At 47.7% G+C, this 16,214-nt stretch overlaps 1 long non-coding RNA gene across 1 annotated transcript; it reads left to right on the forward strand.

Moving 5' to 3' along the window:
* Positions 1-9,358: 9,358 nt before the first annotated feature.
* LOC113956213 lies at positions 9,359-16,214 on the forward strand. The gene is made up of 3 exons (XR_003530780.1): positions 9,359-9,369; positions 13,727-13,729; positions 16,114-16,214. It is a non-coding gene; the product is annotated as an uncharacterized LOC113956213 (long non-coding RNA).

The following is a 16,214-nucleotide window of genomic DNA, read 5'->3' on the forward strand; positions in this document are numbered from 1 at the left end:
GATGGCGGCATCTCAGCCCATTTGCATCTTAGCAGAGAAACTAGGCAGTTTCCTAGGCAAGTTTCCTAAGCATCCAAGCAAGGAGAAGTCCCAGGTGCATGGATAACCTCTAGGAATTTCATGGGTATGCACCTATTCGGCATGGATAGCTTTATGCTACTTGGGAACTTCTCCTTGTGAGACCTGGTTTCAGTTTTGGGCCCCTCATGACAAGAAGGAACATTGAGGGGCTGGAGCATGTCCAGAGAAGGGAACGGAGCTGGGGAAGGGGCTGGAGCAGTAGGAGGGGCTGAGGGAGCTGGGGGGGCTCAGCCTGGAGAAAAGGAGGCTCAGGGGGGACTTTCTGGCTCTGCAACTCCCTGACTGGAGGGTAGAGCCAGGTGGGGGTCAGGCTCTGCTCCCAGGGAATAAGTGACAAAACAAGAGGAAATGGCCTCAAGTTACACCAGGGGAAGTTTAGTTTGGATATCGGGAAACATTTCTTCACAGAAAGTGTTGTCCAGCCCTGACACAGGCTACCCAGGGCAGTGGTGGAGTCACCATAGCTGGAGGGATTTAAAAGCTCCATGTGGCCCCCTGGGACATGGGTCAGTGGTGGGCTTGGCAGTGCTGGGGGAGTGGTTGGACTTGATGATCTTGAAGATCCTTTCCAACCTAACTGACTCTGTGTTCTCCCCAGAAGACTGACCCATGCCTAAACTCTCAGCACCCCAATGGGTGTCATCTCCCCTGTGTGCTTTGTTTTCTTGCCCTTCTCGAGGACCAGCTGCAGGTTGGGCTTTTCCTCCAGCGTTTTGATCTGTGCTGGTTTTTGTCTGTGCTGGTTTTTATCTGCGCTGGTAGCAGCGATCCCCACCCCGCAGGATTTATTTACACTGAAGGGTAAGTGGGAGGCTGTAATTGGGATGGGATTTGAAGAGGTCAGAGGGAGCCTGTGCGGGAAAACTGTAAATGAGGGAGGGCTGGGAGTTTGCTCAGTCGTTAGGCACAGATCATTCCAGCTTCCACTCAGTGCCATTAGCTGGGGGTAAACGTGCTGTCCAGGGACATATGTATATACATCAATGGGGTTTTTTAAACAGACCATCAGTAATGAGCTGTTAATGTTTTCCAAGTGGTCTTTCAGTCCCATGCTCTGATTTCCTTCGGCTGCAGGGCGCGTTGGAGAATTTCGGATCTCTCGCTCCCCGTGCAGGGATGCAGATCCCTTTCCATGCACCGGCTCCCTGCTCAGTCTCAACCCCTCCGTGCCCTGTCCCTGCCCATCTCATGGCAAGTCCTGGCTCAGTGTGGCAAGCACATGGGTTGGTGTGGCCAACGCGAGCTTGGCTGGGAGGAAGGTGTAGGATGAAAGTACGAGGAATTGCCTTTCCAGGAAACCTGGTTAAATCACAGCCTGAAAACCCATGGCTTGTGGCCTCAGGCGCACTCAGGAAAACAAGAGCTAAGTTACTACACCCCCTTTCCTCCCACCCCCAGCTCATCTCCGGGGTACCCTTGGGAGGTCAGTTGAAGAATCACACCAGTGATAGAACCAGTGATGGAGGAAACTGATGCAAACGTGATCTCCCAAAAGGTTGTGTGGGAAGCATATTTGGGAGGGATGCTCAGATAAGTGGAATTTTTTGCCTTTGTGCCTTTCTTGAGCAATACCATCAGACCTAAGGGTTTCCTGTTTATTTATTCAGTGCTGAACCCTGTATTACACACACAGGAAAGCACAAAAGCCCATCGTGTTTTGAGGACAGGTGAGGTGGAAATAAAGGCTGCTATTTAGGCTGGGGCATGTTGGCTGGTGCTGAGCATCTTGTCTCGTGACTGTCTTCATGCATCAGCGAAGTGAGCACAAACACACCCCTGCAAACATCTGGAAGGAAGATGCCTCAGCTGTGCCGAACAGGAGCAACAACAATAATAACACAGAGCAGCCCTCAAGCTGCTCTGCTCTGGGCCAGGTAGCAGAGAGGCCCCTGTACTGGGCTCTGGGGTGAGCTGTGGCAGAAGGCAGATGTAGAAATGGCTTTATACCACCCCTGGAACGGCTGTAGTAAAACCTTGGGGGCTGGAGTGGACGGTGCTGTGTGAAAAAACCAACTAGATAGCAACATGTCATCCGCATCTGTTCCCCCCGGGGAGCTTTACATCCAACTGTTCTCCCAAACCAGCCCACCACACAGCCTCCTCTTGCTGCAAAAATGTGCTCAGATGACTTAATGACTCCGTGGATTGAACAGTTTCCAGTAGTACAGTCATGCGTTTGGAGCAGGAAGAGTTTTCAGAAGGAAGCTGTTTGCCCATCTAACCCAAACAACTTTCCATTGCTGGTGGGGAGAGAGGAAAGTCTGAGTGCCCCGTGCGGGGTACCCATGACTTCATTCCTGTAGTGGTTGGCAAGGGAAGTGCCCATCAGGCAGCAAAATCCGGAAATTCAGGTCTTCCCCACATTTCTTGGCTATGGGAAGTCTTCCCCAGCTGTGGGAATCTGTGGGGAGGCAGGATGGACTTGCAGTAAGATGGCTTTGAAGAGCCAGGGGGCTGCTCTTACCTGGCAATCCCAACAGGGCTCCCAACATATGGGACTTCTTCCCTTTCTCGGGAGTAACTGGATTCTCCTGCCTCTCCCTGGTGGATCACAAATAGGGATGCTTGGTAGGACAAGGGGTAATGGTTTTAAACTCAAAGATGATGGATTCAGACTACATACAAGGGAGAAATTTTTTATGATGAGGGTAGAGAGGCCCTGGCACAGGTAACCCAGAGAAGCTGTGGATGTCCCACCCCTGGAAATGTTCAAGGCCAGGTTGGATGGGGCTTGGAGCGACCTGGGATAGTGGAAGGTGTCCCTGCCCACGGCAGAGGTTGGAATGAGATGGTCTTTTAGGTCCCTTTCAACGCAAACCATCCTATGAGTCTATGGTTTGTTTGAGGAAATAAGGAATAGACAGGCTGGTTCAGTATCCTGGGGCTTGGAAGAATAAAATCCTTTAGGACCTAAGGTTCAGTATCCTGGGGCTTGGAAGAATAAAATCCTTTAGGACCTAAAGGTATGTAACTACAAATGCTACTTCATCTTCATATAATTGCTGGGAGCTCCATGGGACTGTGGACAAGGATGCTGTTTCACCTTTGCTCAGGTGGGGCCCAAAATCACAGTTCAACAGATTTGCTTGCAGCTTTTGTAACTGTATTTTCTCCAGCCAAAGATGAGATTTGGTCAAAGATAAAGGGTAGGAAAAAAAAATTCCAGAAGTCCAAAAAGCCTGATTTGGTTCCAGCGCAAAATTAAAAATTTTAGTGTCGTTTAACTGAAACTTGTTTTCGTTTAATTTTCTTATATTCATTTAGTCCTATTAATTTAGTTTCATTTTAGTTTCATTTAAGTGTGATTATAGAAGTTCCTCCAACCTTTTAATTTTACATCATTTGTGATATTTTATTATTTTCTTTATTTTAACCAAATATCTTCACAGGTGTCACAATATTGAAGTCATCCAGGTGACTGTGACTCTGACTTCTGCTCAACCCCACCTGACTCCTTGAGCCTTTTCAAAAACTCAGAAAGTGGGATACTGCTGTGACAACTTAAAACCAGGTAAAAACCAGGTAAAAACAGACATATCAGTTGCTCCCTTTGGCATTTTCTTCAGATCAAAGCTTCAAGACTACTGAATACAAAAGAATAATTTAACATGGGAAGGGTTTTCATCTTCTTTTTATATCTTCTTTGTCTTGCCATAGGATCTACCTTGTAAGAACTAATTATAACAAATAATAATAATAATAATAATAATAATGATGATGACAGCAATAATAGCAATAATAATAGTAAAAGAAAATAAAAATAAACCCCCACAATTGATGTGTGGAAGAACCAGTCATTTTTACTTCTGGCATAGTTTTGTCTAAACTATTTTATTCTGGTTTTTGAGTTGTTTTATCTTATTGCTACAGGATGCACCAAGTCCCAGCAGTGGTGTGGGTTCCAATCACTGCAGGGTAGTCAGGCTCTGCTGGAGGGTCATCCTAGGCAATCCCAGCTCTTTCCTGATGGGATGAAGCTCTCAGGCTCAGTGTTGTCTGCCCAGGTACAGGGTGCTCTGGGCAGCAGAGGTGAGTTGATGTGCACCCCCTTTTCAGGCTACACTTGGCCTTACAGCAGCTCTTTTTGTTCCCGTGACGCTGGAAGTGATGATGCCATGGCACACCGGACCTGGACACTTTGGAAAGAATAAATGGCACATGCATTTTTGAAATCCATGATCTTAAGGGCCTTTTCCAACCTTAAAATTTCCAGGATTCAGCAGCTCCCCTGTGCACACTGAACATCTCATGGTGAGGACTCAGCAGATGTTCAGCCAGCAATGTGATGGGTAATTTCTGCTGGAAAACATTCCCAGTTCGAGCTGAATCTTGGTGTTGCATCCAAACCCACTGAGCTCAGGAGGAGCCCTTCCCAGGCTTGCACGGGTCTCCCATCTGTGTCTGAGCAAATGGTGAGAAAATCATGGAATGGTTTAGGTTGGAAGGGACCTTAAAGACCATCTCATTCCAACCCCCTGCAGGGACACTTCCCACAAGCCCAGGTTGCTCCAAGCCCCATCCAACCTGGACTTGAACACTTCCAGGGACGGGGCAGCCGCAGCTTCTCTGGGAATACAAGTGCCCAGGTACTGACCTTCCCTGCATCCCAGCCTTGGTATCTCCATGTTTAATATGCTCAAGGATCACCTTGTCACCAGACCAGCAAGGACTGAAATCCTGGAATCCACAGGAAATCCGTGCCCCTGAAACCCTGGAGTGCTCCAGTCACAGCCTCATGGCAGAAGCACCGTTGACCAGCACATTGCAGCTGTCATTTCATAGCCTTGATGTGCTGGAAAGAAACAGAAAAAGGGAAAAAAAAAATCCAAAAAACACCATGACCCCACGATGCAGCGGTTGTTTTATCTCACAGGGAGGTTGAATGAGGCCTCAAAATTGCTGGAAGATTTATGAGACTGGAACTATGCTCGACAGTTGTGGCCAATGTATCTGTGGTGGGGATGTTGTGCAAGCACCTTAGGAGACAACATGTAAGGGAACTTCAGCAGGTGTGTGATCTCTAGGGGGTAAAATGAAAAACCCCCATATCCTGCAGTTGGTCAGTTTGTACATGGTGTTGACATGGACCCATCTTCCCCCCTGGCCAAATAAAACCTCTGGAGCTGATGTACTTGTGCTGCACCAGATAAGCAGTGGTAGGGTTGGTCTTCATGCTCCAGGCTGCCTCTAATTAGGCTTTTCACGTGCCAGGGTGCTGCGTGTGAGTTATTCACAAACCTCTTTCAAAGCAGAAAGTATCGAAACAGCCACGTGGTTTTCTTAATTCCATGTGTTCTCCCTGCAAGCACAACCCGGATCCTTCGGGAGGCATCGGCTTTTGGGGTCCAGGTTCCTCCACGGTGGAAAATCAGTGGGATAATCCAGGGCTATGCTGGTGCCTGGGAAAGCATCACAGGGTCTGTTTGGTTCAGAAAATGCTTCTTTGCCCTGGAGACCTCACTGCCAGCCTGCAGTAGGCTGTGCATGCATCCCATGGCTCAGGTGCAATCTCATTGTCGCTGGATGCATTTACCCCATCAAGGCCTAACAATGCCCTTTAATATTTTAATGCCAAAAGCATCCCTGTAAGAGAAAGGATGCTGTGTTGTGCCCTGCCCCATTTGCTCTATATTGTATATTTGCAGCCCATATTTAACCAGCTTGACCTGACCACAAGCCTGCAGGACTCACCAGATTTAAGAACTGTATCTTCTGGTCAATTTTTACACTGTGCTTTTCTAAACCCCCTTTTCCATGCTTTTTTCCCCCCTCAGCTTTGTGCAGCTCTACCTAAGAGCCAATGGAGGCAGTGGCACCTGACCCGTGCTGTGCACAGAGAGGGATGCTCATCAGTGCTTGCAAACCTTTCCTTGACTCTTCTGTGTTATCCTCTGCTGCATCCTACTTCTGCCTTCGATTTGGTGCTTCCCAAGGTTAGGAAGTTCTTCTCTTTCACAACGGGGTGAAAGCAATGGCTTGTAGGTGTTCTGGTAAATATTTGTGGAAGAGGGTGAGTCCATTTGAGCAGTGGGGTGAGGGAAGTGAGCGAAAGGGTGTGAAGCTGCAAGAGCAGCCTCTGCTGGAGGTGGTTTCAGGTGGAAACCTCACCTGACATAAGGTAGCTCAGGGCTCTGCCCACCCCTGCCTGAAATAACCCACTTGTCTGCAAACCATTGCATGAGACTGGCGAGTTATATGATCACAAATGTGTTTTGGCCATAAGTGTTTCAAAATCCTGTGGTATATAATCATGCTGAGCCCTTTCCCTAGGCTTGACACCCCTAAGAGCTCTCCGTGTGCAGGCACGAGGTGTCTCCATCACTTATTGCTGTTCTCCTGCGTGGTTGTGGATGACCATGGCCCAGCCTTTGTCAGGTGCGTTGTGACCTGCCCACCCCAAAGGGCTACACAGGTCTGTGTCGGTCTGGCAGTAGCTGGGGCTGTTCTGGGGACCTGCTCGTGGGCATTGCACCCCTGAAGCATCTGTCCATCCATCCATCCATCCATCCATGAGACACAGGGTGGTTCTGCCTGTGATTTGGTGAATCTGCCACCGTAACAAGGACTGGGATGAAGTAAAAGCAAAGCTGATCTCTTCTCTGGAGAGTAATGACCTGAGGAATGGCATGAGGCTGTGTCAGGGGAGGTTTAGGTTGGATATCAGGAAAAGGTTCTTCCCCTAAAGGGTGGTTGGGCACTGAACAGGCTCCCCAGGGAAGTGGCCATGGCATGAAGGCTGTTTGAGTTCGAGGAACATTTGGAGAATAGTCTCAGGCACAAGGTGTGGTTTATGGGATTGGCCTGTGCAGGGCCAGGAGTTGGACTTGATGATCCTTGTGAATCCCTTCCAACTCAGGATATTCTATGATTCTGTGACCAAAACTGAGAATCTGTACCACTGTGAGGAATATGCTGTGTTTGTTGTGTTTTTTATGGATGTTTAAAAGAGCTATAGGATTTTGTTGAAGCACAGTACTTTGCAGTTGCTGGAATCCTGCTTGCAACTAACTGAGAGCCACTGATAATGTTTTCACAACATTCAGATGAGGTGTTCCCAGGGGAGGCAGTGCCAAGTGAGCACACCTTGCCCAAGGGCAATGACATTTCAGTTCCCAGTTGCTTCTTCTTCCTTCAGACACCTACAGACCTCCCCAGCCATTGTCCTACCATTCCTAAATTCTTGATCAATGGACTCTTTCAACCGAGGAATTCCCAAGCACTCCCCTGTAAGCCAAGACAATTATAGCTGTAAATATAATATGCGTCAAGTTTGGCGCCTCTGAGAAATCCAGATGTGCAGGGGTTTTTTTGTTTGTTTGTTTGTTTGGGTTTTTTGGGGTTTTTTTGGCTTTTTTTTTAGTTTTTAAAGGATTTAGCTCCAGATGTTTCAGCATGCCGACTTGGTTGAGCTTCAGTGAGTAGAGAGGTGCCTTTCTCCAAGGAAGGGAGCAGGTTTCTGGTTTGGCTGGTTACCCCACAGCTTCACACCTTGTTTGGGAGATGCAGCTGCAGGCATTTGGTTTAGGGCTGGGTGAGGGCGTTAGGAATGCCTGAAATACAAATTCGAGTGGATACATAGCCTGGAGGAGGAGATAAGTTATATGGTTTTGCATAATACAGGTGGAATCTTTGTTTCCTGGAAGATGGGAGTATCTCTGTGAACCTGGGGAGATAGAGAACAGCAAAACCTCGAAGCTGATCTCTTTGTATTTTTGTCTTATGAACTTTGAATTGAACTTCTGCACTGGATCTGATCTGGATGAAATATCATATCTGGGGCCGATCCTTATCTCTTAAACCTTTCCTTTGTCTCTTTGATTCTTTGGGCTTTACCCTCTTGTTTTATTGTGAGTGGCCCAAAGCTTTGATCTTGCGCTGAGCCCCCAGCGGGCAGCACAAACCTTTGCTTTGGTGTGAGACACACAGAGGGACACTGGGGTCTAAGCAGACAAGAGGTTACTTCTTCTGTGACGAAGTCCGAAGGCAAACGGGGTAACTTCAGAATTTATTGTCTCCCCTTACATGATGGGAAACTGGAATTTCACACGGGTATTTCCCCAGTGGTGAAAACGCACCTGTGGGAACTCGGTTGTTGTATATCTGTTTCCAATTTTATTTACAATCCCTTTTATTTTTATAAAGAGTCTGAGCAATTTAATCTTACCTATCCTTTAATATAAAATAATTGAAACCAAAGCTCTTAAATGCTCTATAATGTCTTTTTCTCTGCTTTTTACGGTCACGAGTAGAGGTTTTTATTCTTCCTAAGTATCTAGGCTGCTAAGCTTGAATTATATTTTACCTTTTTGGGAAATTCCTTTACTAGAAACCAACAGCTGGTCTTAATCTAATCTGATGATACCTGCTGATCTATACAGTAAGAGCAAAGTGAGGCCAACCGTGTTGGAAAGCATCAGGGGCTAATCTGCAAATATTCATTCATTGTTTTGGACTTCTATTTTTTTTTTTTTTTAAAGGAATGATGTAGAGAGACACTTCAGGCCTGCTCCCCACGTTTTCCATTAGTGGTAATTTAAAACTTTGAAAAATGTACAGTAACTTGCCTAGGTCAGCTGAGTATCAGCATGTAGCTTTTCATTCACATTTTTCATTTAATCCAGTGGCTTTGAATTCCTTGCCTTGTAAGTTCCTATATATGAAGATTAGAAACTGCTTCTGGCTACGGAGAATTACATGCTTTTAGATGAAATTTAATCCCCTGTAAAGGGTTTTGTTCGTGGTGATTTTTCCTGTTTGCAGCAATGGGCTGCCTGGCTGAGAGCAGGTGACACAGGTGAAAATATCAGCAGACAACAGGCAAAGAAGAAAACAGAAATCAAATAATCACAGCCTGCATTTAGGATTAAATCTTTATCAGAGGTTTTGGCAATCTGGCAGCTTAAAGACTTCTGCCTTTGATTCCAGGAAATCAGCCCAGCAAAACGAGAGTCTGCAAAACCTATTGAGAATAAATTGGATGCATCCACACTGTCTGTGTTTTGACAGGGTTTGAAGTGGGAAGTCTTGGCTTTGGAAGGGTTTGGTGTGTGATCCAAGCACTCCACATCCCACGGTCAGGCTGGGACTTCTGCCTTCCTAGCAGGATGGAGACCTTTCCCCCGTCTTTCCCCCCCCCCCAAGAACTCCCCTGGAAGGGCAGAGCCAGGGCTCACCTCCTGCCCAGGGGCAGCTGAAATGAGAATTTCTTCTCCAAGCAATTGGTCATTTACACACCTCATGATGCAGAAATCTCCTGCCAGGTCTAGGGCTGAAGGGGATGTCACCTCAGTATTTTTTTACCAGTGACTCCTCAGGCTGCCCAGAAAAACGAGGCAGAGGCACAATATCTGGACTTGTGTGTCCAGCTCTGGGGCCCCCAGTATCAGAAGGACATGGAACTGCTGGAGTGAGTCCAGAGGAAGCCGTGGAGATACTCCAAGGGTTGGAGCCCCTCTGCTCTGGAGAGAGGCTGGGAGAACTGGGGGTGTTTACCTGGAAAAGAGAAGGCTCCAGGGAGACCTCAGAGCCCCTTCTGGAGCCTAAAGGGGTTCCAAGAGAGCTGGAGAGGAACTTTAGACAAGAACATGGAGTGACAGAAAAAAAAATAAAAGAAATATTATCTACCTATTTATCTATCTATCTATCTATCTATCAATCTATCTATCTGTCTGTCTATCTATCTATCTATCTCTCTATCCATCTTATGCCTGATGGATTCAGAATGAGGTTTTGAATTGTGTTTACATGAGTGCTGGTTGATGGTGAATGGCGGTCTCCTGGCTGGGATGTGCATACAACCTTAATGAAGAAGAATTGGTAAAAAACCCACTGTTTTCAGTCAAGTTTTAGAAAAATAGGGAGGAAAACAAGAGTCCATTTAGTGACTGAGCTGTTCATTGCAAGTTGCTCACCCGGCTCTAGCAGAGTTAAGGGGCTGGCTGAAGCCAAACAAAATTCGGAAATTTCACTTCTGAATAAAGCATGTGAGCCTGGCCCAGAAGTGGGCTGCTCTCTTCCTTTTATGAATCAGTCTCCAAGATATGCTCACATTCCTGAGGAACAAGCCTGGAATAACACGGCTGGTTTTTGGGTGTAATACACTGATTATGAGGAAGCGACAGTCTCCCGTGTATGAATAGCTTTTATGTTGCAATAGGTCAGCGCTATAGCACTCGGTGAAAAATGGCTTTTTAATGTGCTTTACGGGCTGTCAGGGCAGAGTGAATGTAAACCACAGACCTGGCTTGGTCAGGATGATATTTTATTTTTTTGCTTTATCGCCCAGACGCAATGAATCTCAGATCAATTAGTCTTGCTTTGAAGTTTGCTCTTGATCCAGATCTTCAATAAAAAGGACGTTTCCAAATCACTGGTCTGTGAACACTGTTTGTGATTAATTACCCTCTTATAATCTGAGGAATTCTGGTCGTCGCTGTATTTTGAATACCTCAGACTGCATGGGGAGTTTTATTTTGGCTGGTATATTTGGAAACTGCTAATAAACACCTACTTCCTGTTTTTCTTGCTACTGTGTATAACAAATTGTTAAAAAACTTGCTTTCCCATTTCAGCCTCTTGCCTGTTCGGCCAGAACCTGAACCGTATTATTGGTTCATCAACATCGTGTATCGTTTGCCAGGGAATTTTCTCAGCTGTGAAAAGCAGGACGTCGACTCCGGCTGTAACAAAAAGCGGGTGACTTGAGGAGACCTTAAACGAAGCCTCTGCTGGGGACAAATAGCGGCTGATCCGGTTTTAAATTCGAAACCAAGCTTTATGCAAAGCTTCCTAAAATAACAGCGTGTTTTCCTGTCGGTGCCTGGGTTAACTGGAGCGCGGGGATGGCCGTGGATGTGGAGGCTTTGCCTCATCCTGGGAAACGACGCCGAGCCGTGCCCGCAGCGCGAACATCTGCTCGGGCAAAGATTTTAAGGTTAATATTGTCTGGAGGATGTTTGTTTAGACAGGATGAATGCTTTTGTGAAATCTAATATTAGGCTCTATCTAGGTATGTCCGGTTGGCACCGGCTCCCGCATTTTGTGCGCGAACAAATGTTAATTAGCGGTGAGGGGGGGGGGAAATAAAAATTCCCCACTTTGTCTCTGAAGTAATGCGGTGTAACAACAGTGGGAATAGATTAGTTCTGGCTGCCGAAAGGCCCCGTGGTTGTTGCCCTGCACAAGTGTTATCAGTGTTTGTGTGGAGCTCGGGGTGTTTGTTTGCTGGCGGCCGTGGGCTGGTGCCCGCTCGGAGCGGGTGACTCACGGCCGGCTCGCTCCAGCAAAGGCTGTTTTCAGCACGTCGGCTCTATAAGTTCCTTAAATCCATCGCTCTCATGGTAATAGATGCTTCCAGAAATTTCCCTGAAATTGTGTGTTCAGGTTGTTTTGAAGTTCAAGCCTTTGTTTTCAGAGTGTGTGCTGCTTTTAACCTTTTGTATTTTGAATATCCAGGTGTCTGCTGTTCCTTCACCTCCTTCACCCTCTGGTTATCTCTCTGGAGCAGTTGGCTCTGGGTGAGCAGCTCACAGAGTGTGGGGCAGGTTGGGTGCTGGAAGGGTGGAGGGAAGGGGCATGACTTTTGTAAAGCAATGATGGCTTCTGTGTGTCACCTGCATGTTGTCATGTCTGGCATTCCCACCACTATGTGTGAACCACCTGGTGAGGACACCCACTCTCCAGCCTTTGGGACCTCCCTCCTGGTTCCTGCTGATGGGGTCTGGCAGTGTCCCAACTGGCTGCTGGCAGGCACAGACCTGCAGGCTTTGTCTCTCCTATGTTCCCATTGCTGCAGGAGGAAACCTCTCCCCAGGCAAACTGTGGTTTGGTCATCTCTTTTTGACCCTCCTGTGTCCCTGTGGTGGTGACAGACCTTCAAGCTCACCAACCTATCGAAGCAAAGCACAACCCTGGGGATGCAGGTTGATGGTGTGTTTCAAACCGACTGTATATCTTGGTTTCTGGTGGGTTTGGGTCCTCAAAGCTCAGGATCACCACAGCCCCAGGCTGTTTCTGCTGTGGTGACACTGGGGTGCCAAGGCAGCTTCAGAGGTATGAGCTGACTGGCCATGCATGTGCTGGTGGGGTAGCTGGTTGTGTGTACCAGCCATCCTTGTTCTCCAGTTGCTCATTTTCAGAAATCTTGTATCTTTTCCACGTCAGTCAGTCTCTGTCAGCCCTCCTACTGGTTCCCTGATTAGTTGCTTGTTTGGAAACATCTTTAATAGCGTAATTTGGAAATGATGGAGGCTGAAGAGTCAACATGGAATGAAAAAACTCCAGGTGTAAGGGAGGGGAAGGCTCTCAGGTTCTCTGCTTCCTCACAGGTTGGAACACCTTATGGTTGCTTCACAGTCAAATATAAATGATCTGCGTTTGCCCAGGGATGGTGCCAGTCTGTTGGCACTGCCACTTTACTCTCTGACACTTCTCCTCCCAGCAGTATTTCCTGCACAACATCTCAGTTGTCTGCAGCCACTGAGCCTTTAAAAACACTAAAAAGAGAGGGAAGGGGGAGGGGGTGGAAATCTTCATGAGTGAGGGCTGGAAAATCCACCTGTAGTTTTGGACCATCGCAGTGTGATCCTTTTGGGTTGAACACCTGCAAACATGACTCAAACATCGCTGTTTGAGTCACCTGGAAATGGGGCAGGATGTGGGAAGCAAAACCAGCAGAGACCACGGTAAGCTCTGAGTCAAACAGGTCTCTGGAGGTGCTGGGTGGGAGTTTGGGATAGAGGAGGACTCTGGGGTGCATAACCTCCTTGAGGGAAATGTACTGGAGGGGCTGTGGATGCTCCAGGGAAACGGGGCACCCCTCCCTTATCTCAGGTGGCCAGGAGATACCCAGTGGCCCCAGCAGCATCAGAGGTGCTGAGCTTTGCCAAAACATCCTTTGGGCTGTGCTGTTGACAGTGTTTTATTCTCGACTCATGGAATATTCACCGGATCAGGGCAGTGTGCAGCTGTGCTGCCACCTCTCCCACGTAACCTCCCGAGCCGCAGCACACCTTAACAGTCACTGTTTGCTTTCCACCTCCCATGTTTTTGTTATATTTAGAGTTTATTTTTTGGCTGAGCTTCCCCAGTGCTGGGGCTGGCTGATGCTCTCTAGTTGGGTTTGGCTCAGGGTTTTATGCCCTGCCCTCAAACAGCAGGTCCTGCCCAGGTGGGTGGAAGCAGGCCAGCTGTGTGAGCCTGGATTTTTGGCAGTGGGGAGGGAGAGGACAGTGGGTGGAAGTGCCTGTCCTTGCCAGCTCCCCTGTGGCAGCCTGGTGAACTCAGATCATCCTCATACTGTAGAAAAAGCTGGTTTACCCCGAAACTCCAGGTCTGAAGTATTTGAGATATACTCCAACTGGATGGAAATTAAATCCCCCATGGAAGGAGATTTTTCATCTTATTCTATTGATCCAATGAATGGGGAGGTTAAATGAGCTACCCACAGTCAAATGAGGCCCTGGACCAGGCATCTTGCTGTTGGCCCCACATTTCTGTATCACAGCCCCATTCCCATCTCTTTTGGCACTGTAAAATTCCATGGGAGCAGCGACAGGCTGTTACCACAGCACTGGGCATCATGGAGGGCTTTGCAGTCATCACACTCCATTCCCACCCCTTTGAGGGTTTCTTTGTGCTCCTCCAGAAGGTTGTGATTGATTCCTCACTGGAGGAACAAAGCACCTCACTTGAATATGCTAAACTTTATTAATGCCCACAGAATCATAAAGGAAAAAAAAGAGAGGAGGTAATCTGAAGAATGTTTGACCACGAGCCCATTTGTGTTTTGAAATGACACAATGTGTGTGTTTTATGATAGCTGCAACCACTTTGTGAGAAGATAAGAGATTTAACATAATGTTTTTTTTCTTCGCCGTCATTTAGGAAAAAAAGGAGCCAACATACCATTGCTGAAAAACATAAACAAAGTGGCCTTTTATATCTCTTTCTTAAAATTTAGGCGGTTCCAAACGTGTTTTTACTGAATGGCTGGTGGGTTTGAGTTTTTTTTTTTTAAGTAGCAGAAACTTTGGTCAATTTTAAAACAGTTCCTTACAGCTTCCCAGGTAAATAAATTAGAAGTTAGAGCTGGTTTAGTAGCCACTTCCTGCCATGAAGGCCAAACAGGATTCATTCCCTGTTTTCTCTGTCACGCAAGGACCGGGCAGGGAGCACACAGGTTATGACTAGGAGAGTGTTTCAACCTCCTCTCTATTTAATTAGTCATATAATTAACACTTACTAAAAAGAGGTAATTTTTTCCGAGCCCTTGTAAACTCCTAACCACTTCATTGAGCTGTTACTGCTTTCAAAAAGGCTGCTGCAGAAAATGCTAGTGTTTTTCAGCCTCAGACACTTTTCTCCCAACCAGAACACAGGGATCACTGAGTTGTAGACAAAATCTGTACCAAAAAAAAAAGCCAATTTGTTCACTCCTTCTCTCCTAAGGCTGCAGTTGCCTTATAACAGGTGAAAGGCATACAGTTTCAGTAATAAATAGAAAAAACAGCAGGGTAAAACTGATCTAAAGGTAGCAGGCAGGAAAATATGAGTATTCTGGAAAACTTGATGTGAAACATGACTATTTGTAAGACTTCTTGTTGGCACATAGGCAGGGGATGTCCCTGCAGCTGTAACTGCATCCCCTTCCCTCCTCCAGTGCTCATACCCCAGGAGCTGGGTGTTTGCCAGGACCAGCCCAAGCCCTGCAGATCCCACGGGATGATGGAGCAGCACCAGCTGGGTGGGATGTAAGGAGAGATGTGACCCTTGCTGGGTGAGAAACCACCTGCAGACTGGGATGTGAACCACATCCCTGGGGTGATCCAGACCCGTAAAAAGTTCTGTGCTCCCCCAGTTGCTATTTTTTTAACCTGGGCCATTTCACCAGGGTAGGTGAAGTGATCTGGGGGAGAAAGGGGTCAGCCATGACCAGCTCGGCTGATGGGAACATCCTGCCCCATCTCCTTGGCTTTGTTGGAGGACAAAAACTATTACTGGGCTACATTTGTGCTCAAACCCCACCAAAAGTCCCTGAACTTAAGGCATCATTTTTCCCTCTCTCAGAACTGAAAGCAGGGAGCAATTTTCCCCCAGCTACCACTGAGAAGCTCCTGCAATAACCCGAATGATTTCTCCCGCATCCCAAAATTGCTGGTGCAAGACGCAGAGCCATGTGAGCTTCCTTCCCCTCCCAGCAGAAGGCCGGGGCAGGGGAGCAGGACGATGGCCCTGTGGAGAGGCCGGACATGCAGCTGGATTTGATCAAAGCCTGGCAGCACTCGCTGCACCCGACAGCCCTGTTTACATTATCCGGCGGGAATGGGCTCGCATGGAGTTTGCTAACCTGGTTTTTGGTTCCATCTGCCTGGGAAGCACTGCTGCCTCCAGGGAGTGGGGGAGGACGGGAAAGGGCTGACAGCCCCCTCTCAGAGCTGCTGGATGGAGCAGAGTGATGGGCTCCTTGCATGGGTCCAGCCCCTGTGGAGTGACGGTCACTGCGTGCAGCAGATGTGCTGTCCTGGCAAAGGGGAATGCTCCCATCACAGTGATGGGAAACTCCCTCCCTGCTGAGTTTTTGGCTGTGCTGCTGTCCCTGATTCCTTCAGAGCATTCGGGTGGTGGAGTCACAATATGAATGTTCCTGTTCACAAGGTTTTCCCCTTTTTAAGTTTGTGAAATCATAGAACCACAGAATGGTCAGGGTAAGGGACCTTGAAGATCGCCTGGTTCCAACCCCCCTCTGCCATGGGCAGGGACACCTTCCGCTATCCCAGGTCGCTCCAAGCTCTGTCCATCCTGGCCTTGAACACTTCCAGGGATGGGGCGGCCACAGTTTCTCTGGGCAACCTGTGCCAGGGTCTCACCACCCTCACAGCCAACAATTCCTTCCCAAAATCCCATCTAACCCTGCCCTCTGTCAGTGGGAAGCCATTCCCCCTTGTCCTGTCCCTCTAGGCCCTCATCCAAAGTCCCTCTCCAGCTCTCTTGAAGTCCCTTCAGGTACTGAAAGGCCACAAGGTCACTGTGGAGCTTTCTCTTGTCCAGGTTGAACAATCTCAGTTCTCTCAGGCTTTCCTCATAGGAGAAGTGCTCCATTCCTCTAATCAATTTGGTGTCCTCCTCTGGACTCA

This window comes from Corapipo altera, unplaced genomic scaffold (genome assembly GCF_003945725.1).
Source record: "Corapipo altera isolate COAL_440 unplaced genomic scaffold, ASM394572v1 169, whole genome shotgun sequence".
In the NCBI taxonomy this organism is placed as follows: Eukaryota; Metazoa; Chordata; class Aves; order Passeriformes; family Pipridae; genus Corapipo; species Corapipo altera.